We start from the raw sequence: 25,692 nt of genomic DNA, 5'->3' as shown, positions 1-25,692 counted from the left end.
GTACACTGGAGATAAAGGTAATGTATAATAGAATGTATCTAGATAAGACATGTATTATCAGCCTCTAACTCTTCTTATATCCCTCTAGTATCTCCTGGCCATGGTCCTCATGTACTTTCGAAGAGCGAACCTGCGTACAGAGGAACATAGGAACATAACATCTACATAACATCTACTTCTTTCTAGCGCTGTGAGTTTATTTTAATATTATTGCATATATACACTATATATACATCTATATAAATACATAAATATATATGTATATCCAAGACACTTTATATTGTAATATTTCTACCAATAATATCAGACGTTGGTTCTTCTCTTTCTCTTCTTCCTCTTGTGATATGTTGCATACTTTTCTTCCTTTCAGGTTTCTTACCAACCAGTTTGAAGAGGACGTGATGTTTCGAATTGAGATCTACCCCTGGGCCCTCAGTCCAATGTGGACGATGATGAAGACTTGGATGCTACACCTGCGGAACCAGCCACTCCTCAGGATGGGATTCAATGCTTGGGTGACATAAAATAGAAAAACTATGCACTAGGAATAAAAGTCTGTGTTTATTATAACAATTTATGTAATGTTTATTTCTAGATCAAGGCAGAAGACCCCAAGCACTGGACATGGAAAAGAGAGCGGAAGGAACATCACAGCTGGGCCATACGTTTGTACCGGAGGGATCCTGGAGATTACATCATTAGAGGCCCATGGTGGATCCCTCCCATCTGCTCTCTCTGTAACATCGATCTCCAGCCTCGTGCCGAGGAAGAGAACATCAGGCGCCAGACAGACACAAAGAACCTTTCAGACCTAGAAGAGGAAGAAAAACACCAGAACAGAAGGTTTCTTGCCAACCAGTTTGAAAAGGACGTGATGTTTCTACGTGAGATCTACCCCTGGGCCCTCAGTCCGATGTGGACAACGCTGAAGACTTGGATACTAAACCAGCGGAACCAGCCTCTCTTCTGGATGGGATTCAACGCTTGGGTGACAGAGACACCTGTGATCTGGTCAGTGACATAAAATAGAAAACTATGCACTAGGAATAAAAGTCTGTGTTTATTATAACAATTTATGTAATGTTTATTTCTAGATCATGGCACAAGACCCCGAGCACCTGACATGGAAGAGAGAGCGGAAGGAATATCACAGCTAGGCCATACGCTGGTACAAGAGGGATCCTGGAGATTACATCCTGTGAGGCCCATGGTGGATCCCTCCCATCTGCTCTCTCTGTAACATCGATTTCCAGCCTTTTGCCGAGGAAGAGAACATCAAGTGCCAGACAGACAGAAAGAACATGCCGGACCTAGAAGAGGAAGAAAAACACCAGAACGGAAGGTTTCTTGCAAACCAGTTTGAAGAGGACATGATGTTTCGGCGTGAGATCTACCCCTGGGACCTCGGTCCGATGTGGACGACGATGAAGACTTGGATGCTACACCTGCGGAACCAGCCACTCCTCTGGATGGGATTCAACGATTGGGTGACAGAGACACCTGTGGTCTGGTCAGTGACATAAAATAGAAAAACTATGCACTAGGAATAAAAGTCGGTGTTTATTATAACAATTTATGTAATGTTTATTTCTAGAACATGGCAGAAGACCCCAAGCACTGGACATGGAAAAGAGAGCGGAAGGAACATCACAGCTGGGCCATAAGTTTGTACTGGAGGGATCCTGGAGATTACATCATTAGAGGCCCATGGTGGATCCCTCCCATCTGCTTTCTCTGTAACATCGATCTCCAGCCTCGTGGCGAGGAAGAGAACATCAAGTGCCAGACAGACAGAAAGAACCTGCCGGACCTAGAAGAGGAAGAAAAACACCAGAACGGAAGGTTTCTTGCAAACCAGTATGAAGAGGACGTGATGTTTTGATGTGAGATCTACCCCTGGGCCCTCGTCCGATGTGGACGACGATGAAGACTTGGATGCTACACCTGCGGAACCAGCCTCTCTTCTGGATGGGATTCAACGCTTGGGTGACAGAGACACCTGTGATCTGGTCAGTGACATAAAATAGAAAAACTATGCACTAGGAATAAAAGTCTGTGTTTATTATAGCAATTTATGTAATGTTTATTTCTAGATCATGGCACAAGACCCCGAGCACTGGACATGGAAGAGAGAGCGGAAGGAACATCACAGCTGGGCCATACGCTGGTACCGGCCGGATCGCGGAGATTACATCCTGAGAGGCCCATGGTGGATCCCTCCCATCTGCTCTCTAGCCTCGTGCCGAGGAAGAGAACATCAAGTGCCAGACAGACAAAAAGAACCTGCCGGACCTAGAAGAAATAAAACACCAGAACGCAATGTTTCTTGCCAACCAGCTGGGCCATACGTTGGTACCGGAGGAATCCTAAAGATTACATCATTAGAGGCCCATGGTGGATTCCTCCCATCTGCTCTCTCTGTAACATCGATCTCCAGCCTCGTGCCGAGGAAGAGAACATCAAGTGCCAGACAGACAGAAAGAACCTGCCGGACCTAGAAGAGGAAGAAAAACACCAGAACGGAAGGTTTCTTGCAAACCAGTTTAAAGAGGACGTGATGTTTCGACATGAGATCTACCTCTGGGCCCTCGGCCCAATGTGTATGACGATGAAGACTTGGATGCTACACCTGCGGAACCAGCCACTCCTCTGGATGGGATTCAACGCTTGGGTGACAGAGACACCTGTGATCTGGTCATTGACATAAAATAGAAAAACTATGCACTAGGAATAAAAGTCTGTGTTTATTATAACAATTTATGTAATGTTTATTTCTAGATCATGGCACAAGACCCCGAGCACTGGACATGGAAGAGAGAGCGGAAGGAACATCATAGCTGGGCCATACGCTGGTACCGGCCGGATCGCGGAGATTACATCCTGAGAAACCCATGGTGGATCCCTCCCATCTGCTCTCTAGCCTCGTGCCGAGGAAGAGAACATCAAGTGCCAGACAGTCAAAAAGAACCTGCCGGACCTAGAAGAGGAAGAAAAACACCAGAATGGTAGGTTTCTTGCAAACCAGTTTGAAGAGGACGTGATGTTTCAACATGGGATCTACCCCATGGCCCTCGGCCTGATGTGGACGACGATGGAGACTTGGATGCTACACCTACGGAACCAGCCACTCCTCTGGATGGGATTCAACGCTTGGGTGACAGAGACACCTGTGATCTGGTCAGTGACATAAAATAGAAAAACTGTGCGCTAGGAATAAAAGTCTGTGTTTATTATAACAATTTATGTAATGTTTATTTCTAGATCATGGCACAAGAACTCGAGCACTGGACATGGAAGAGAGAGCGGAAGGAACATCACAGCTGGGCCATACGCTGGTACCGGCCGGATCGCGGAGATTACATCCTGAGAGCCCCATGGTGGATCCCTCCCATCTGCTCTCTAACCTCGTGCCTAGGAAGAGAACATCAAGTGCCAGACAGACAAAAAGAACCTGCCGGACCTAGAAGAGGAAGAAAAACACCAGAATGGAAGGTTTCTTGCAAACCAGTTTGAAGAGGACGTGATGTTTCAACATGAGATCTACCCCTGGGCCCTCGGCCTGATGTGGACGACGATGGAGACTTGGATGCTACACCTGCGGAACCAGCCACTCCTCTGGATGGGATTCAACGATTGGGTGACAGAGACAACTGTGGTCTGGTCAGTGACATAAAATAGAAAAACTATGCACTAGGAATAAAAGTCTGTGTTTATTATAACAATTTATGTAATGTTTACTTCTTGATCATGGCAGAAGACCCCAAGCACTGGACATGGAAAAGAGCGGAAGGAACATCACAGCTGGGCCATATGTTTGTTTGTAACGGAGGGATCCTGGAGATTGCATCATTAGAGGCCCATGGTGGATCCCTCCCATCTGCTCTCTCTGTAACATCGATCTCCAGCCTTGTGCCGAGGAAGAGAACATCAAGTGCCAGACAGACAGAAAGAACCTGCCGGACCTAGAAGAGGAAGAAAAACACCTGAACGGAAGGTTTCTTGCCAAACAGTTTGAAAAGGACGTGATGTTTCGACGTGAGATCTACCCCCTGGGCCCTCGGTCCGATGTGGATGCCGATAAAGACTTGGATGCTACACCTGCGGAATCAGCCAGTCCTCCGGATGGGATTCAATGCTTGGGTGACAGAGACACCTGTGATCTGGTCAGTGACATAAAATAGAAAAACTGTGCGCTCGGAATAAAAGTCTGTGTTTATTATAACAATTTATGTAATGTTTATTTCTAGATCATGGCACAAGACCTCGAGCACTGGACATGGAAGAGAGAGCGGAAGGAACATCACAGCTTGGTCATACGCTGGTACCGGCTGGATCCCGGAGATTACATCCTGTGAGGCCCATGGTGATTCCCTCCCATCTGCTCTCTAGCCTCGTGCCGAGGAAGAGAACATCAAGTGCCAGATAGACAAAAAGAACCTGCCGGACCTAGAAAAGGAAGAAAAACACCAGAACAGAAGGTTTCTTGCAAACCAGTTTGAAGAGGACGTGATGTTTCGACATGAGATCTACCCCTGGGCCCTCGGCCTGATGTGTATGACGATGAAGACTTGGATGCTACACCTGCGGAACCAGCCACTCCTCTGGATGGGATTCAACGCTTGGGTGACAGAGAACCTGCCGGACCAAGAAGAGGAAGAAAAACACCAGAACGGAAGGTTTCTTGCAAACCAGTTTAAAGAGGACGTGATGTTTCGACATGAGATCTACCTCTGGGCCCTCGGCCCGATGTGTATGACGATGAAGACTTGCATGCTACACCTGCGGAACCAGCCTCTCCTCTGGATGGGATTCAACGCTTGGGTGACAGAGACACCTGTGATCTGGTAAGAAAAATAGAAAAACTATGCACTAGGAATAAAAGTCTGTGTTTATTATAACAATTTATGTAATGTTTTTTTCTTGATCATGGCAGAAGACCCCAAGCACTGGACATGGAAAAGAGAGCGGAAGGAACATCACAGCTGGGCCATACGTTTGTACCGGAGGGATCCTGGAGATTACATCATTAGAGGCCCATGGTGGATCCCTCCCATCTGCTTTCTCTGTAACATCGATCTCCAGCCTCGTGCCGAGGAAGAGAACATCAAGTGCCAGACAGACAAAAAGAACCTGCCGGACCAAGAAGAGGAAGAAAAACACCAGAACGGAAGGTTTCTTGCAAACCAGTTTGAAGAGGACGTGATGTTTTGACGTGAGATCTACCCCTGGGCCCTCGTCCGATGTGGACGACGATGAAGACTTGGATGCTACACCTGCGAAACCAGCCTCTCTTCTGGATGGGATTCAACGCTTGGGTGACAGAGACACCTGTGATCTGATCAGTGACATAAAATAGAAAAACTATGCACTAGGAATAAAAGTCTGTGTTTATTATAACAATTTATGGAATATTTATTTCTAGATCATGGCACAAGACCCCGAGCACTGGACATGGAAGAGAGAGCGGAAGGAACATCACAGCTGGGCCATACGCTGGTACCGGCAGGATCGCGGAGATTACATCCTGAGAGGCCCATGGTGGATCCCTCCCATCTGCTCTCTTGCCTCGTGCCGAGGAAGAGAACATCAAGTGCCAGACAGACAAAAAGAATCTGCCGGACCTAGAAGAAGAAAAACACCAGAACGGAATGTTTCTTGCCAACCAGTTTGAAGAGGATGTGATGTTTAGACGTGAGATCTACCCCTGGACTCACGGCCCGATGTGGACGACGATGAAGACTTGGATGCTACACCTGCAGAACCAGCCACTCCTCAGGATGGGATTCAACGCTTGGGTGACAGAGACACCTGTGATCTGATCAGTGACATAAAATAGAAAAACTATGCACTAGGAATAAAAGTCTGTGTTTATTATAACAATTTATGTAATGTTTATTTCTAGATCATGGCACAAGACCCCGAGCACTGGACATGGAAGAAAGAGCGGAAGGAATATCACAGCTGGGCCATACGCTGATATCGGCGGGATCCTGGAGATTACATCCTGAGAGACCCATGGTGGATCCCTCCCATCTGCTCTCTAGCCTCGTGCCCAGGAAGAGAACATCAAGTGCCAAACAGACAAAAAGAACCTGCCGGACCAAGAAGAGGAAAAACACCAGAACGGAATGTTTCTTGCCAACCAGTTTGAAGAGGATGTGATGTTTAGACGTGAGATCTACCCCTGGACTCACGGCCCGATGTGGACGACGATGAAGACTTGGATGCTACACCTGCGGAACCAGCCACTCCTCTGGATGGGATTCAACGCATGGGTGACAGAGGCACCTGTGATCTGGTCAGTGACATAAAATAGAAAAACTATGCACTAGGAATAAAAGTCTGTGTTTATTATAACAATTTATGTAATGTTTTTTTCTAGCTCATGGCAGAAGACCCCAAGCACTGGACATGGAAAAGAGCGGAAGGAACATCACAGCTGGGCCATACGTTTGTTTGTAACGGAGGGATCCTGGAGATTGCATCATCAGAGGCCCATGGTGGATCCCTCCCATCTGCTCTCTCTGTAACATCGATCTCCAGCCTTGTGCCGAGGAAGAGAACATCAAGTGCCAGACAGACAGAAAGAACCTGCCGGACCTAGAAGAGGAAGAAAAACACCAGAACGGAAGGTTTCTTGCCAACCAGTTTGAAAAGAACTTGATGTTTCGACGTGAGATCTACCTCCTGGGCCCTCGGTCCGATGTGGACGATGATGAAGACTTGGATGCTACACCTGCGGAATCAGCCACTCCTCCGGATGGGATTAAACACTTGGATGACAAAGACACCTGTGATCTGATCAGTGACATAAAATAGAAAAACTATGCACTAGGAATAAAAGTCTGTGTTTATTATAACAATTTATGTAATGTTTATTTCTAGATAATGGCACAAGACCCCGAGCACTGGACATGGAAGAGAGAGCGGAAGGAACATCACAGCTGGGCAATACGCTGGTACCGGCCGGATCGCGGAGATTACATCCTGAGAGGCCCATGGTGGATCCCTCCCATGTGCTCTCTAGCCTCGTGCCGAGGAAGAGAACATCAAGTGCCAGACAGACAAAAAGAACCTGCCGGACCAAGAAGAGGAAGAAAAACACCAGAACGTAAGGTTTCTTGCAAACCAGTTTAAAGAGGACGTGATGTTTCGACATGAGATCTACCTCTGGGCCCTCGGCCCAATGTGTATGACGATGAAGACTTGGATGCTACACCTGCGGAACCAGCCACTCCTCTGGATGGGATTCAACGCTTGGGTGACAGAGACACCTGTGATCTGGTCATTGACATAAAATAGAAAAACTATGCACTAGGAATAAAAGTCTGTGTTTATTATAACAATTTATGTAATGTTTATTTCTAGATCATGCAAGAAGACCCCAAGCACTGGACATGGAAAAGAGAGCGGAAGGAACATCACAGCTGGGCCATACGTTTGTACCGGAAGGATCCTGGAGATTACATCATTAGAGGCCTATGGTGGAACCCTCCCATCTGCTTTCTCTGTAACATCGATCTCCAGCCTCGTGCCGAGGAAGAGAACATCAAGTGCCAGACAGACAAAAAGAACCTGCCGGACCAAGAAGAGGAAGAAAAACACCAGAACGGAAGGTTTCTTGCCAACCAGTTTGAAGATGATGTGATGTTTAGAAGTGAGATCTACCCCTGGACTCACGGCCCGATGTGGACGACGATGAAGACTTGGATGCTACACCTGCGGAACCAGCCACTCCTCTGGATGGGATTCAACGCATGGGTGACAGAGGCACCTGTGATCTGGTCAGTGACATAAAATAGAAAAACTATGCACTAGGAATAAAAGTCTGTGTTTATTATAACAATTTATGTAATGTTTATTTCTAGCTCATGGCAGAAGACCCCAAGCACTGGACATGGAAAAGAGAGCGAAAGGAACATCACAGCTGGGCCAATACGCTGGTACCGGCGGGATCCTGGAGATTACATCCTGAGAGGCCCATGGTGGATCCCTCCCATCTGCTCTCTTGCCTCTTGCCGAGGAAGAGAACATCAAGTGCCAGACAGACACAAAGAACCTGCCGGACCTAGAAGAGGAAGAAAAACACCAGAACGGAAGGTTTCTTGCCAACCAGTTTGAAAAGGACGTGATGTTTCGACGTGAGATCTACCCCCTGGGCCCTCGGTCCGATGATGATGACGATAAAGACTTGGATGCTACACCTGCGGAATCAGCCAGTCCTCCGGATGGGATTCAACGCTTGGGTGACAGAGACACCTGTGATCTGATCAGTGACATAAAATAGAAAAACCGTGCGCTAGGAATAAAAGTCTGTGTTTATTATAACAATTTATGTAATGTTTATTTCTAGATCATGGCACAAGACCTCGAGCACTGGACATGGAAGAGAGAGCGGAAGGAACATCACAGCTGGGCCATACGCTGGTATCGGCGGGATCCTGGAGATTACATCCTGAGAGGCCCATGGTGGATCCCTCCCATCTGCTCTCTAGCCTCTTGCCGAGGAAGAGAACATCAAGTGCCAGACAGACAGAAAGAACCTGCCGGACCTAGAAGAGGAAGAAAACACCAGAACGGAAGGTTTCTTGCCAACCAGTTTGAAGAGGATGTGATGTTTAGACGTGAGATCTACCCCTGGACTCACGGCCCGATGTGGACGACGATGAAGACTTGGATGCTACACCTGCGGAACCAGCCACTCCTCTGGATGGGATTCAACAATTGGGTGACAGAGACACCTGTGGTCTGGTCAGTGACATAAAATAGAAAAACTATGCACTAGGAATAAAAGTCTGTGTTTATTATAACAATTTATGTAATGTTTATTTCTAGATCATGGCACAAGACCCCAAGCACTGGACATGGAAAAGAGAGCGGAAGGAACATCACAGCTGGGCCATACGTTTGTACCGGAGGGATCCTGGAGAGTACATCATTAGAGGCCCATGGTGGATCCCTCCCATCTGCTTTCTCTGTAACATCGATCTCCAGCCTCGTGCCGAGGAAGAGAACATCAAGTGCCAGACAGACAGAAAGAACCTGCCGGACCTAGAAGAGGAAGAAAAACACCAGAACAGAAGGTTTCTTGCAAACCAGTTTGAAGAGGACGTGATGTTTTGACGTGAGATCTACCACTGGGCCCTCGTCCGATGTGGACGACGATGAAGACGTGGATGCTACTCCTGCGAAACCAGCCTCTCTTCTGGATGGGATTCAACGCTTGGGTGACAGAGACACCTGTGATCTGGTCAGTGACATAAAATAGAAAAACTATGCACTAGGAATAAAAGTCTGTGTTTATTATAACAATTTATGCAATGTTTATTTCTAGATCATGGCACAAGACCCCGAGCACTGGACGTGGAAGAGAGAGCGGAAGGAACATCACAGCTGGGCCATACGCTGGTACCGTCCGGATCCCGGAGATTACATCCTGAGAGGCCCATGGTGGATCCCTCCCATCTGCTCTCTAGCCTCGTGCCGAGGAAGAGAACATCAAGTGCCAGACAGACAAAAAGAACCTGTCGGACATAGAAGAGGAAGAAAAACACCAGAATGGAAGGTTTCTTGCAAACCATTTTGAAGAGGACGTGATGTTTCAACATGAGATCTACCCCTGGGCCCTCGGCCTGATGTGGACGACGATGAAGACTTGGATGCTACACCTGCGGAACCAGACACTCCTCTGGATGGGATTCAACGCTTGGGTGACAGAGACACCTGTGATCTGGTCAGTGACATAAAATAGAAAAACTATGCACTAGGAATAAAAGTCTGTGTTTATTATAACAATTTATGTAATATATATTTCTAGCTCATGGCAGAAGACCCCAAGCACTGGACATGGAAAAGAGAGCGGAAGGAACATCACAGCTGGGCCAATACGCTGGTACCGGCGGGATCCTGGAGATTACATCCTGAGAGGCCAATGGTGGATCCCTCCCATCTGCTCTCTTTTGGCTCGTGCCGAGGAAGAGAACATCAAGTGCCAGACAGACAAAAAGAACCTGCCGGACCAAGAAGAGCAAGAAAAACACCAGAACGGAAGGTTTCTTGCCAACCAGTTTGAAGAGGATGTGATGTTTAGACGGGAGATCTACCCCTGGACTCACGGCCCGATGTGGACGACGATGAAGACTTGGATGCTACACCTGCGGAACCAGCCACTCCTCTGGATGGGATTCAACGCATGGGTGACAGAATAACCTGTGATCTGGTAAGTGACATAAAATAGAAAAACTATGCACTAGGAATAAAAGTCTGTCTTTATTAAAACAATTTATATAATGTTTATTTGTAGATCATGGCAGAAGACTCCAAGCACTGGACATGGAAAAGAGAGCGGAAGGAACATCACAGCTGGGCCATACGTTTGTTTGTAACGGAGGGATCCTAGAGATTACATCATTAGAGGCCCATGGTGGATCCCTCCCATCTGCTCTTTAGCCTTGTGCCAAGGAAGAGAACATCAAGTGCCAGACAGACAAAAAGAACCTGCCGGACCTAGAAGAGGAAGAAAAACATCAGAATGGAAGGTTTCTTGCAAACCAGTTTGAAGAGGACGTGATGTTTCAACATGAGATCTACCCCTGGGCCCTCGGCCTGATGTGGACGACGATGGAGACTTGGATGCTACACCTGCGGAACCAGCCACTCCTCTGGATGGGATTCAACGCTTGGGTGACAGAGACACCTGTGATCTGGTCAGTGACATAAAATAGAAAAACTATGCACTAGGAATAAAAGTCTGTGTTTATTATAACAATTTATGTAATATTTATTTCTAGATCATGGCAGAAGACCCCAAGCACTGGACATGGAAAAGAGAGCGGAATGAACATCACAGCTGGGCCATACGTTTGTACTGGAGGGATCCTGGAGAGTATATCATTAGAGGCCCATGGTGGATCTTTCCCATCTTCTTTCTCTGTAACATCGATCTCCAGCCTCGTGCCAAGGAAGAGAACATCAAGTGCCAGACAGACAGAAAGAAAGAAAGAACCTGCCGGACCTAGAAGAGGAAGAAAAACACCAGAACGGAAGGTTTCTTGCAAACCAGTTTGAAGAGGACGTGATGTTTTGACGTGAGATCTAACACTGGGCCCTCGTCCGATGTGGACGACGATGAAGACTTGGATGCTACACCTGCGAAACCAATCTCTCTTCTGGATGGGATTAAACGCTTGGGTGACAGAGACACCTGTGATCTGGTCAGTGACATAAAATAGAAAAACTATGCACTAGGAATAAAAGTCTGTGTTTATTATAACAATTTATGTAATGTTTATTTCTAGATCATGGCACAAGACACCGAGCACTGGACATGGAAGAGAGAGCGGAAGGAACATCACAGCTGGGCCATACGCTGGTACCGGCCGGATTGCGGAGATTACATCCTGAGAGGCCCATGGTGGATCCCTCCCATCTGCTCTCTAGCCTCGTGCCGAGGAAGAGAACATCAAGTGCCAGACAGACACAAAGAACCTGCCGGACCTAGAAGAGGAAGAAAAACACCAGAACGGAAGGTTTCTTGCCAACCAGTTTGAAGAGGACGTGATGTTTCGACATGAGATCTACCCCTGGGCTCTCGGCCCGATGTGTATGACGATGAAGACTTGGATGCTACACCTGCGGAACCAGCCACTCCTCTGGATGGGATTCAACGCTTGGGTGACAGAGACACCTGTGATCTGGTCAGTGACATAAAATAGAAAAACTATGCACTAGGAATAAAAGTCTGTGTTTATTATAACAATTTATGTAATGTTTATTTCTAGATCATGGCACAAGACCTCGAGCACTGGACATGGAAGAGAGAGCGGAAGGAACATCACAGCTGGGCCATACGCTGGTACCGGCCGGATCGCGGAGATTACATCCTGAGAGGCCCATGGTGGATCCCTCCCATCTGCTCTCTAGCCTCGTGCCGAGGAAGAGAACATCAAGTGCCAGACAGACACAAAGAACCTGCCGGACCTAGAAGAGGAAGAAAAACACCAGAACAGAAGGTTTCCTACAAACCAGTTTGAAGAGGACGTGATGTTTTGACGTGAGATCTACCACTGGGCCCTCGTCCGATGTGGACGACGATGAAGACTTGGATGCTACACCTGCGAAACCAGCCTCTCTTCTGGATGGGATTCAACGCTTGGGTGACAGAGACACCTGTGATCTGGTCAGTGACATAAAATAGAAAAACTATGCACTAGGAATAAAAGTCTGTGTTTATTATAACAATTTATGTAATATATATTTCTAGCTCATGGCAGAAGACCCCAAGCACTGGACATGGAAAAGAGAGCGGAAGGAACATCACAGCTGGGCCAATACGCTGGTACCGGCGGGATCCTGGAGATTACATCCTGAGAGGCCAATGGTGGATCCCTCCCATCTGCTCTCTTTTGGCTCGTGCCGAGGAAGAGAACATCAAGTGCCAGACAGACAAAAAGAACCTGCCGGACCAAGAAGAGCAAGAAAAACACCAGAACGGAAGGTTTCTTGCCAACCAGTTTGAAGAGGATGTGATGTTTAGACGTGAGATCTACCCCTGGACTCACGGCCCGATGTGGACGACGATGAAGACTTGGATGCTACACCTGCGGAACCAGCCACTCCTCTGGATGGGATTCAACGCATGGGTGACAGAATCACCTGTGATCTGGTCAGTGACATAAAATAGAAAAACTATGCACTAGGAATAAAAGTCTGTCTTTATTAAAACAATTTATGTAATGTTTATTTGTAGATCATGGCAGAAGACCCCAAGCACTGGACATGGAAAAGAGAGCGGAAGGAACATCACAGCTGGGCCATACGTTTGTTTGTAACGGAGGGATCCTGGAGATTACATCATTAGAGGCCCATGGTGGATCCCTCCCATCTGCTCTCTAGCCTCGTGCCGAGGAAGAGAACATCAAGTGCCAGACAGACAAAAAGAACCTGCCGGACCTAGAAGAGGAAGAAAAACACCAGAATGGAAGGTTTCTTGCAAACCAGTTTGAAGAGGACGTGATGTTTCAACATGAGATCTACCCCTGGGCCCTCGGCCTGATGTGGACGACGATGGAGACTTGGATGCTACACCTGCGGAACCAGCCACTCCTCTGGATGGGCTTCAACGCTTGGGTGTCAGAGACACCTGTGATCTGGTCAGTGACATAAAATAGAAAAACTATGCACTGGGAATAAAAGTCTGTGTTTATTATAACAATTTATGTAATGTTTATTTCTAGCTCATGGCAGAAGACCCCAAGCACTGGACATGGAAAAGAGAGCGAAAGGAACATCACAGCTGGGCCAATACGCTGGTACCGGCGTGATCCTGGAGATTACATCCTGAGAGGCCCATGGTGGATCCCTCCCATCTGTTCTCGTGCCGAGGAAGAGAACATCAAGTGCCAGACAGACAAAAAGAACCTGCCGGACCTAGAAGAAGAAAAACACCAGAACGGAATGTTTCTTGCCAACCAGTTTTAAGAGGATGTGATGTTTAGACGTGAGATCTACCCCTGGACTCACGGCCGGATGTGGACGACGATGAAGACTTGGATGCTACACCTGCGGAACCAGCCACTCCTCAGGATGGGATTAAACGCTTGGGTGACAGAGACACCTATGATCTGATCAGTGACATAAAATAGAAAAACTATGCACTAGGAATAAAAGTCTGTGTTTATTATAACAATTTATGTAATATTTATTTCTAGATTATGGCACAAGACCCCGAGCACTGGACATGGAAGAGAGAGCGGAAGGAACATCACAGCTGGGCCATATGCTGGTACTGGCCGGATCGCGGAGATTACATCCTGAGAGGCCCATGGTGGATCCCTCCCATCTGCTTTCTCTGTAACATCGATCTCCAGCCTCGTGCCGAGGAAGAGAACATCAAGTGCCAGACAGACACAAAGAACCTGCCGGACCTAGCAGAAGAAGAAGAAAAACACCAGAACGGAAGGTTTCTTGCAAACCAGTTTGAAGAGGACGTGATGTTTCGACGTGAGATCTACCCCTGCGCCCACGGCCCGATGTGGACGATGATGAAGACCTGGATGCTTCACCTGCGGAACCAGCCACTCCTACGAATGGGATTCAACGCTTGGGTGACAGAGACACCTGTGATCTGGTCAGTGACATAAAAAAGAAAAACTATGCACTAGGAATAAAAGTCTGTGTTTATTATAACAATTTATGTAATGTTTATTTCTAGATCATGGCACAAGACCCCGAGCACTGGACATGAAAGAGAGACGAAGGAACATCACAGATGGGCCATACGCTGGTACCGGAGGGATCCTGGAGATTACATCCTGAGAGGCCCATGGTGGATCCCTCCCATCTGCTCTCTCTGTAACATCGATTTCCAGCCTCGTGCCGAGGAAGAGAACAACAAGTGCCAGACAGACTCAAAGAACCTACGGGACCTAGAATAGGAAGAAAAACACCAGAATGGATGAAGAGCTCGCCGCCCCAAATGTATCCTTTATTGCAGTGTTTTTCAACCACTGTGCCGCGGCACACTAGTGTGCCGTGACATAGTGTAAGGTGTGCCGTGGGAAAAACACCCGCCAGGTGTTTTTGCTGCGGGACATCTCTGTGTCCCGAAAGTTGCTTTCGGGACACAGGGATGCCTCTAAGTCCCTGCGGCCCCGCGTTTACTTTAAAAACGTGGGGACCGCCGGGAGGTAGTGCACGTAGGGACGTCACTGACGTCCCATGCGTGCGCCCATAGCAATAATCGCGGAGGACCAGAGCAGCGAGGAGGACGCGCGCTGTCAACTTGGTAAGTGTGCTCGGAACACCGAAGTGGGGCAATACACAGGCATACAGCCTTCAGTAAGACACTGTATGGCTGAAGGCTGTCTGTCTGTGGGGGAACTATACTGCACCTAATGTGGGGGGACTATACTGGACATAATGTGGGGGACTATACTGGACCTAATGTGGGGGGATTATACTGGACCTAACGTGGGGGAACTATACTGGACCTAATGTGGGGGACTATACTGGACCTAATGTGGGGGGAGTATACTGGACCTAATGTGGGGGGAGTATAGTGGGCCTAATGTGGGGGAACTATACTGGACCTAATGTGGGGAACTATTCTGCACCTAATGTGGCGGAACTATACTGGACCTAATGTGGGGGGACTATACTGGGCCTAATGTGGGGGAACTATACTGCCAACCTAATGTGGGGAGCTATACTGGGCCTAATGTGGGGGGACTATACTGGACCTAATGTGGGGGACTATACTGGACCTAATGTGGGGGAACTACAACCTAATGTTGGGGAACTACAACCTAATGTGGGGGTAACTATACTGCCAACCTAATGTGGGGGAAAATAAGGTATATGCAAGATAAGATATATGCAGTGTGCATAGGAATTTGTTCATAGTTTTTTTTTAACTATTGTCCGGCCCTCCAAGGAGACAAGAGCAGTAAGTACTGAGTGACAGTGAGACAGATAAATAGATATAGTGCAGTGCGTTTTGTGCCCCGACCCGAAAAAGGTTGGGAAACACTTTATTGTATCCTTTATTGTTACACATAATGCACATACTAATCACTGTACACAATCATACATACATACTGTCACAAAATTATAAACTCATAGCAACTGCAGATAATCACAAATGCAAAGTCACTATCCATAGCTACACATAAAATAACTACACATGAACAAACATATACATATTATACCTTATCACACACACAGTGACACCTAAAGCACATATATATAACACATTCATTCACTATACACTATCACTACATGCACATTTGCAGTCATGCGATAGCAGGGCTGGGCGGTATACCGGTTCATACCGAATACCGTTTTTTTTTTTGTGTCACGATCCTAATTTTTCATATACCGCAATACCGGTCCGGAGGCTGCTGCGGGCGGGCAGTCAGGCACTATGCCTGCGAGTCCCGCAAATCCCGTAACAGCCTCTGACTCTGCAGCAATAGTAGACTCAGTGGCAGCCCCACCCTCTGAGCACATTCACCAATCACTCACTAGGGTTGGGCTGCTGCTCCTCTTAACTGTCCCCTCCCGCCACAGGGCCACGTAATTTTCCCGCTCAGCTAGCGGCATTCACAAGCGCAACCGCCCGGGCCACAAGGTAAAAATTAAAATCACCTCACTGTGCTAGTGTGTGCTATGCTGCGGCAGTGCGGCCTCACTGTGCGAGTGTGCGATATGCTCCTTTCCGGCTCTGCGAATCTCATCTGTGTCTGCACCGTAACATCTTCTACAGACCTTAGGGTGTAATGCTCTGCAGTCTTATACACATACCCTGGCTCCCATGTGTATAGAAGTGTGTGTGTGTGTAGTGTAAATTCCTATATAGGTGGGGGTATGTGCAGAGCATTGCACCCGTACTTCAGACAAGGGTGCAATGATCTGCAGTTTGCACATACCCCCACCTGTAAAGGAATATACAACACACTCCCATACACATGGGGGGTATGTGCAAACACTGCAGAGCATTGCACCGTAGGGTCTTCTACAGACCCTAGGGTGCAATGCTCCTCCGTCTCTGCACATACCCTATGGGAGCTATCACAAATAGTTAAAGTGTTGAGTGTTAAAAAATGTAACGCCTGTCTCCTTCCCATTTACCCCTTCCCTAATAAAAGCTTGAATCCCCCCTTTTCCCATTTTTTTTATGTGCAGAGCAGACTGCATACAGAACCTTGCACCCTAGTGTCTTCTACAGACAGGGTGCAATCCTCTGCAGTCTAATACACATACCCTCCCATGTGTATAGCATTAGCAGTGTGTGTAGTGTAAAATTCTATAAAGGTGGGGATATGTGCAGAGCATTGCACCCTAGGCTGTACTTCAGACAAGGGTGCAATGCTCTGCAGTTAGCAGATACCCCCCACCTGTATAGGAATATACATATATACACACACTGTCTACCATACACATGGGGGAGTATGTGCAGACACTGCAGAGCATTGCACTGTAGGGTCTTCTACAGACCCTAGGGTGCAATGTTCTTCAGTCTGCACATACCCTATGGGAGCTATAACAAAAAGTAAGTGTGTTAAAAATGTTTTAACCCCTTCCCTAATAAAGCTTGAATTCCCCCCTTTCCCATTTTTTAACTAAAATTATGTAAAAAAAAAAGCTAAAGGTATGTGGTATCCCACATGTGTTAACGTCTGACTCTGAACTATTAAAAAATAATGACATTGTTGATCATGTACATGTAAAAAAATTATACTTAAGTCCAAAATTGTGCTTTTTTTGGTCACTTCATATGCCATAAAAATAATAATAAAAAGCGATCTAAAAGTCCCATTACAGATAAAAAAAATATAGACCACGACGCAAAAAAATGAGCCCTAACACATTCCCGTAGGGCAGGTATGTGCAGAGCATTGCATCGGTCAGTGACCCAGGGCCTCTGCTCTGAGTCTGCAGTCACTGCTATTCATATCTGTACATACACTAGAGTGTGCAATGCTCTGCACATAACCCCCCCCATGTATAGGAAAGTACTACTCACACTGCTATACATGGGGATTGTTCCTATGATAGCGGGAGCGGGCGGGATTGGACAAACATTCTAGTGGGATTGATCATAAGTCACCAGGAGCGGGATTGAAAAACCAGTCCAGTCCCGTGCAGGGCTCTACATAGTAGCCCCCTGAGGAAGGAGTGAAAGCGCACACGGGGTTCGTGACAATACCCTACATATACAGCATGGGTGAATTAAGTACCTTTATGAGCTGGTACATACACGGCACTTTCTATGCACCTTATACCTCAGTGGTGGGGGTTGGGGTCATAGCCCATAGTGATTTGATTTTTGATTGACCTCTGGTGTTGTATTGGTGTTGCACTTTATTTAAAATTGTGCTCATATGTAATAATAAACATTCTGAATATATTTAGACAGCTTCTGTAACACCCCCACTTTGTGGAGGTTCTATGTACCTTCCCAGTGCTGTCTTACCATCTGTTAACAGTGTGTTATAATGTTAGTTATCCCATTATTGTCCTGGCTATTTATTTCTCTTATTTTACTAAGTAAGCACCAATTATGTCTTTTTTATGATAGATTATTTAATAAAGATATTGGTTTTATACTTAATTGGCTATCAACTGGTGTTTTTTATCTTAGTGTAGCGGTGAGTGTATACAAATCATTGTGAAAGCAGAGTGGCGGAATGTCGCGCCGCTGAGACATTGTTTAAGAGGGGCCTGGTTTTGCAGTTGCACCATGAGTGAGAGCACGGCAGCCTGAGCAGTGAACAAAATGGAAAACCCCAGTGAAAGTATTGAAACTGAAGTTTCAGAACGGGCAGAAAATGAAACAGAAGAAGTAGAACTGGTACCAAGACAAAGAGCCACATCTGTTGTATGGAGGTTTTTCGGCTTTAAAAAATCTGACGTCAATCAAACTTTAATAGTGTGCAAATGTTGTTGGGCTAAAGTTGTAGCTACAGGAGGCAACACAAGCAATTTGCTTCACCACCTTAGCTGTCATCATTTCCTGGATGCATGAATATAAAATCTCAATGTCTGCAGGTAATGCTGGGACTGCTAGACAAACGACCAGTCAGATGTCAATCAGAGAGGCATTTGCTAGGGGAACGGCTTACGACAAGAAAAGCAAACGGTGGAATGAGATTACAAACTCTATCACTATCCACTTAGCCAAAGACATGGTGCCACTTAGTACTGTTGAGAAAGATTGGTTCAGGGAGATGATTAAAACGCTGGATTCCAGATATGTTTTACCAAGTTGCAGATACTTTAGCCAAACAGCAATTCCCGCCATGTACAACCGATTTATGGTCTAGTCGCAGCATGGAGCCATATCTAAGCCTGACGGTTCATTTTATAAGTGATGACTGGGTGTTGCATAGTCGTTGTCTGCAAACAAGCTTTTTCCCAGATGACCACACTGGAGAGTTACTGTCGTCAGGCTTGCAGGAGGCACTTGATTCCTGGGGACTTTCGGAGCAGAGACTAGTGGCCATCACAACCGACAGTGGAGCCAACATCCTTAAAGCTATCCAGCTGAATAATTGGACAAGACTCCAGTGCTTTGGTCACAGGCTTCACCTAGCCATTGGTAAGCAGTTTTTAGCCATTGGTATACAGTTATACATTTATACGTTATTTTGGACTTTTGAAATTTTTTTTTGCATACGCCATTGACCGCGCGGTTTAATTAATATATTTTTATAATTCTCCCTTTTCCACACGTGGCGATACCACATGAATATTTTTTTTTTAAATGGGAAAAGGGGGTGATTCTTACTTTTAGTAGGGAAGGGGTTAAATTATCAACTTTTTTTTTTTCTTTGCAATGTTATAGCCCCGTTAGGGGGCTATAACACTGCACACACTGATCTTTGTTATCCCATAGGATAACATTGCTCAATGATTCTGCCGCTTGACTGCTCCTGCCTGGATCTCAGTCACGGAGCAGTCATTCGGCAATAGAACGAGCAGAAGGCAGGTAGGGGACTCTTCAGCTGCATCCTAGCTGGTTAAGATACCGTGATTTTGCCACGACTGTCCCGAACAGCTTACTGAGCTAGCTGTGGGTACTTTACTTCCGCAGCCGTAGACGCAGCGATCAACTTTGAACGCAGTGTCTAAAGGGCTAACAGAATTTCTTTGTGTGTGCTAATTTAACATTAGCAAATTAACATTGTTTTTTGTTGTTTCACAGAGACAAGTGTGAAAGATGAACGCATACAACGCACAGTTGGAGTATGCAAAAATATTGTGGCATCTTTTTCATACTCTTGGAAGAAAAGGAGGGACCTGGCCATGGCAAAGCAAAGCCAGAGCACATGCTCACAACGGAGACACCCACCAGATGGGGATCATGTCAGATGATGATACAAAGAATACTTGAGCAGGAGAGAGCAATTACTCAGGTTCTGAAAGCTGACAAAAAATCAAGGCATTTGGTCCTCAGTTGGCAAGATATGGATGTCCTGGAGGCTGTCAACAAGGTGTGTCACAGATTTCCGCAGGGTCTTAAAAAGTGTTAAAAGCAATTTTCTAAATTTAAGGCCTTAAAGTCTAGGGGGAGATTTCTCAAAACCTGTCCAGAGGAGCAACCAATCAGATCACTTCTTTCTTTTCTCAGAGGCCTTTTAAAAAAATGAAAGAAGTGATCTGATTGGTTGCTATGGGCAACTCAGCAATGTTTCCTCTAGACAGGTTTTGATATCTCCCCCCTTAAATTTGCCAAAAATGTGTGCACTTGCTTGGTCTTAAATACCGTATTTATCGGGGTATACCACGCACCGGCCTATAACACGCACCCTCATTTTACCAAGGATATTTGGGTAAAAAAAGTTTTTTACCCAAATATCCATGGTAAAATGAGGGTGCTTGTGTGCGCGTGTATACCCCGATACACCCCCAGGAAAGGCAGGGGGAGAGAGGCCGTCGCTGCCCGCTTCTCTCCCCCTGCCTTTCCTGGGGTCTAGAGCCCTGCTGCCGGCCCTTCTCTCCCCCTGGCTATCGGCGCCGCTGCCCGTTCTGTCCCCCTGACTATCGGTGCCGGCCCCCCATTGCCAGCGCCGATAGCCAAGGGGAGAGAAGCGGCGCCGACAGCCAGGGGGAGAGAAGGGGCAGCGGCACCCATTGCCGGCGCCGCTGCCCTGTTGCCTCCCCCCATCCCCGGTGGAATAATTACCTGTTGCCGGGGTCGGGTCCTCGTTGCTGCAGGCCTCCGGTGTGCGTCCCCTGCGTCGTTGCTATGCACAGCGCGGCGCACTGACGTCATGCGCCGCGCAGTGCAGCTCATAGCAACGACGCAGGGGACGCACGCCGGAGGCCTGCAGCAGCGCGGACCCGACCCCGGCAACAGGTAATTATGCCACCGGGGATGGGGGGAGGCAACGGGGCAGCGGCGCCAGCAATGGGTGCCGCTGCCCCTTCTCTCCCCCTGGCTGTTGGCGCCGCTTCTCTCCCCCTGGCTATCGGCGCCGGCACGGATAGTCAGGGGGACAGAACGGGCAACGGCGTCGATAGCCAGGGGGAGAGAAGGGCCGGCAGCAGGGCTCTAGACCCCAGGAAAGGCAGGGGGAGAGAAGCCGGCAGCGACGGCCTCTCTCCCCCTGCCTTTCCTGGGGGTGTATCGGCGTATAACACGCACATAGACTTTAGGCTAAAAAATTTAGCCTAAAAAGTGCGTGTTATACGCCGATAAATACGTTATTTTTTAGGCAGGTCTTAGATTCTGTTAAAATTCCTTTTCTAATCTGCAGTGGATGCACTACTTTATTTTTGTTAAGGAAATAATCTCTCTCTCTCTCTGTCTGTCAGGTGTTGAGCCCACTCCAGGACTTCACAGATGCCTTGTCTGGAGAGCGGTATGTCAGTGTGTCCTACGTCAAGCCGGTACTTCATCTGTTCAACACCACCATTCTTGCTGAGGAAGACAACAATACTGAACTAACCAAAGATGTGAAGAGAAACATTCTAGCCTACTTGAACTAAATACTCAGATCCAGACACAGATGATCTGCTCGATATCACATCTTTCCTTGATCCACGATACAGAACCACCTATACAAATAAAGAAAAGGTTGAACACATAATTTCCAGAGCAGTCGAAGAGATCAAGTCACTAAAGGATCAACAGCAGGCCCCTCCCTCAAGGCCTCCTGGTGCCGCAGCAGCAGGGCCTGTTGCTCCGCTTGAAGAAAAAAAGAAGACCTTGTCCAGCTATTTCAAAAAGCATAGCACAAGCAGTATGGGCGACACCGCTGAATCTCTCTCAGAGGAGGAAACCATCAAGATGGAGCTGAAAGCCTACTTGCAGACCACAGAGGTTGACATTGATACAGACCCTTTGGATTGGTGGAGATCTCATCAGGCAAACTTCCCCCGTGTTGCAAAACTAGCTTGACGGTATTTATGCATACCTGCCACCAGTGCTCCATCTGAGAGAGTGTTCAGCACTGGTGGCAACATTGTCACGTGCCACAGAGCTGCACTCAAATCAGATGCTGTGGACCGTCTGGTTTTCCTTGCTCAAAATTTGTAATGGTTAATCTGTTTACAGTGTTATAATTTATGACGCTTTTCCATAAAGTTTCTATGCTACACGGTAATCCTGCAAGCCAAGTTGCACTTGTTTTATAGTTTGTTCGATACTTGAATAATTGCCCAGATTTCTCAAACTGTGTGAGAGAAAAAGTGTAGAGATTTTTCGACAGCGACCAATCACAGTTCAGCTAACGGTCTCTGGTAAAGTGAAAGCTGGTTGCTGTGGGAAAATATCTAAACTTTTTCCCCTCACACAGTTTGATAAATCAGAGAGAGAGAGAGAGGGATAGAGAGAGAGGGAGAGAGAGACAGGGAGATTTTTCAAAAATGAAAGAAGCGATCTGATTGGTTGCTATGGGCAACTCAGCAACGTTTCCTCTGCACAGGTTTTGATAAATCTCCCCCAATGTGTTTGTGTGTGTGTATATATATGTATATCTCTTTAAATTAAAAAAAATATGGTATAAATATTTTTCCTTATCCTCACCCCTATGTCCTAGGCTCTACCCCCCTCTCCGCCCTTGTTCTTTCTTACCCCTATTTGCATATCTTGTCCCATCTCTCCCCCTCCTCACCCCTATGTCCTATTCTCTACCCCCTCTCCGCCCTTGTTCTTTCTTACCCCTATTTCCCTCTCTAGTCCCACCTCTCCCCTCCTAACCCAATGTCCTATTCTCTAACCCCCTCTCCGCCCTTGTTCTTTCTTACCCCTATTTGGATCTCTTGTCCCATGTCTCCCCCTCCTCACCCCTATGTCCTAGTCTCTACCCCCCTCTCCGCCCTTGTTCTTTCTTACCCCTATTTCTCTCAATAGTCCCACCTCTCCCCCTCCTCACCCCATGTCCTATTCTCTAACCCCCTCTCCACCCTTGTTCTTTCTTACCCCTATTTGCATCTCTAGTCCCACCTATCCCCCTCCTCACCCCTATGTCCTAGTCTCTACCCCCTCTCCGCCCTTGTTCTTTCTTACCCCTATTTGCATCTCTTGTCCCATCTCTCCCCCTCCTCAACCCCTATGTCCTATTCTCTACCCCCCTCTACGCCCTTGTTCTTTCTTACCCCTATTTGCATCTCTAGTCTCATCTAGATTCCTTGTAACTGACTCCTAAAAATAAATTTTTCTAATTGGCAATCCATTAGACGAAAAATTATTTTTTAAAATCTTTTGATCAGTCTGAAGAAGAATTAATATTCGATGAGCAGTCGATTGTGACAGAAACTGTGATACCTATGAGGTATGTTATATATTTTTTATTATATCTATATTGTATATGACCGTGCCATTCCCGCATAAATAATACCATCTAATGTGTTTTTGCTCACAAAGTACATATTTTAAAATTATAATTGTTATCATATACAAATTTTTTTTTTTTCTATAGGCTTCAGAAGAAAGTGAAGAGGAGCAAGTCAACGTGACTGCCACTGCCACATCTCGGCCCCGGAGAATTGTAGAAAATACAGTAAGTCTAAGTTTCTACTTTCTAAATTTTTCTGCATTTTTGTGATTTAAAAAAAATGCTAGAAGTTATTTACAACTAAGTTTACCTTTTAAGTTTAAGTTGATTAAACATACAAAAAATGTAAGACTATAATACCCCACACTATTTATTTTAATATTTAAAAAAAATAAAAATGTATATTTACACAGGTGTTACAGAACTATTTGCAAAGGATACAAGCACCAATTGATGAGGAAAACAGACTGTATCCCTATTGTTTCCAAAATGACCCTCAATGGGGTCCAAATGAGGAGAGACCAGCACCTTTTCCTGACCCCGATGGAAGATGTGGCAACACTCATTGGTGTAAATGCAACTGTTGTCAGAACATGACTTCATTGGTTGAAAGCATATGTTGCCACGAATATTCCCAAATTAATAACTATCGGGAAAATTATCCATGTGTTACAATGCACCCCGAATTCATGCGTCCGGCACAGTTTCCCTCCAGCGTGAACCGGAGGGAAACTGATGCTAGAACTGATCCCATTAATTTCAATGCGACAGTTCACAATCATCCAGCATCTCAATTTTGACGCCGGATGGTTGGACACGCCGGAGGGCACCGGACAGGGCAACGCAGCTTGCTGCGTTCCCCTGTCCATTGCCCAGAAACAATGGACGCCGCATGCCATACAACTGATGACAAGTTGTCATCATTCGTGGCATCTGTTGCGTCGATATTTAGGCTGAATTCACCTATGCCGGACATAAGTGAGCCCAGCCTAAAAGAGCCGGGCTACCTACAGAAAATCGCTGGGGGCCATAGCGATTGAACTATTCCCAACAATAAAATTATCTACTATGCTGGGCTATAACTACACTATCCGGCACAGGCTGGAAAATTAAACAAAAAAAATTGTAACTGCGTTGTCCTGCGTTACATTGGCGCTCCTCTATAGCTGATCGGTTTGTTGGGCTGTAGGCTTCCTATTTCCTTTAGCCCGGCACGTCACAGGGTGCTTCAGACATACACCGGATGAGGCAATATCCCGGCTAGACTGGAGATTGGCTGAAGAGCCCTGTGACTTTCGGGGCTAAAGGAAATAGGAAGCCTACAGCCCGACAAACCGATCAGCTATAGAGGAGCGCCAGTGTAACGCAGGAAGGTAAGTGACAGTTTGTTTACTACCCGGACCGGATCTTGTAGGAATAGTCCGCACTGGACAATTACATTTTTTTTTTTATATTATAAATTATTGTTTCAATAATTATATAAATAATTCCGTTACAGATCATTCATAACTAGTAACAGCTATAATACAAAATAAAGTGTCTCTACTTCTGCAGTTAAATATTTATTCCTCTAGATATAGCAAAAGTAAAAATAAAAGCAAGGACAGACAGATAATGGCAGGATTAGCATCCTTCATGCATTCGGGAATTATTATGTTAGCAACATCATGATTGATAGAGATTCAACATGTATGCTATACACATATGTATATATTTATATTATCCAAAAATTCTAATATTTTTTTTTTCTTTCTCCAGAAACTATCGCTGGATAGCTTACCGTGCTTTCACCGCAAGAATTTAAGTTTTTTTGGGAAAAGGTCATAGAGTACCTATCCCATCTTGTGTAATTTCCATTATAAGGCAGACATTCCCAGATAACGAGACTCGTTATACAGGATTTCAGTGGTATCATGATTATAGATCTAATAGACCTCCGTACGCACAAAATTTTGGAGTATATTTAAACTGTTTAAAATGTTGATATAGTACATTGTGTCTATAATAAAAAAAGGCAAACTAAGTAAAAGTTATAGCACTGTTCTAAGTTGTTATAGTATTAGTATAACCATAAACATGATGTAATATTTTGTTATTTTTGCTTTTTAGGACATAGGAGGTGAATATACGTCCGGGTCAGCTGTTACTTTGTGTTTCATGAAGTACATTTACTTCCTATACATAATCCTAGCACTGGAACGTTGCTGGCGTGATGTATAGGATGTAAATCTATGTAATGATGCACTACACTATGTATCAACTGAAATTACGTATATTGTCGTCCTATGTTCCCAAATCAGCATAAAAAAAGTTTGTCTATAACACACAAGTAATAAAAGATTTTTTTTTTAAATGAAAAATGTTATTGTTATTTATAAAGCGTTATTTATATAGCATACTATGTTATTTA

This window comes from Hyla sarda, chromosome 5 (assembly GCF_029499605.1).
Source record: "Hyla sarda isolate aHylSar1 chromosome 5, aHylSar1.hap1, whole genome shotgun sequence".
NCBI classification, from domain to species: domain Eukaryota; kingdom Metazoa; phylum Chordata; class Amphibia; order Anura; family Hylidae; genus Hyla; species Hyla sarda.
The sequence above is the reverse complement of the archived record's forward strand: the minus strand, read 5'-3'. Positions refer to the sequence as shown.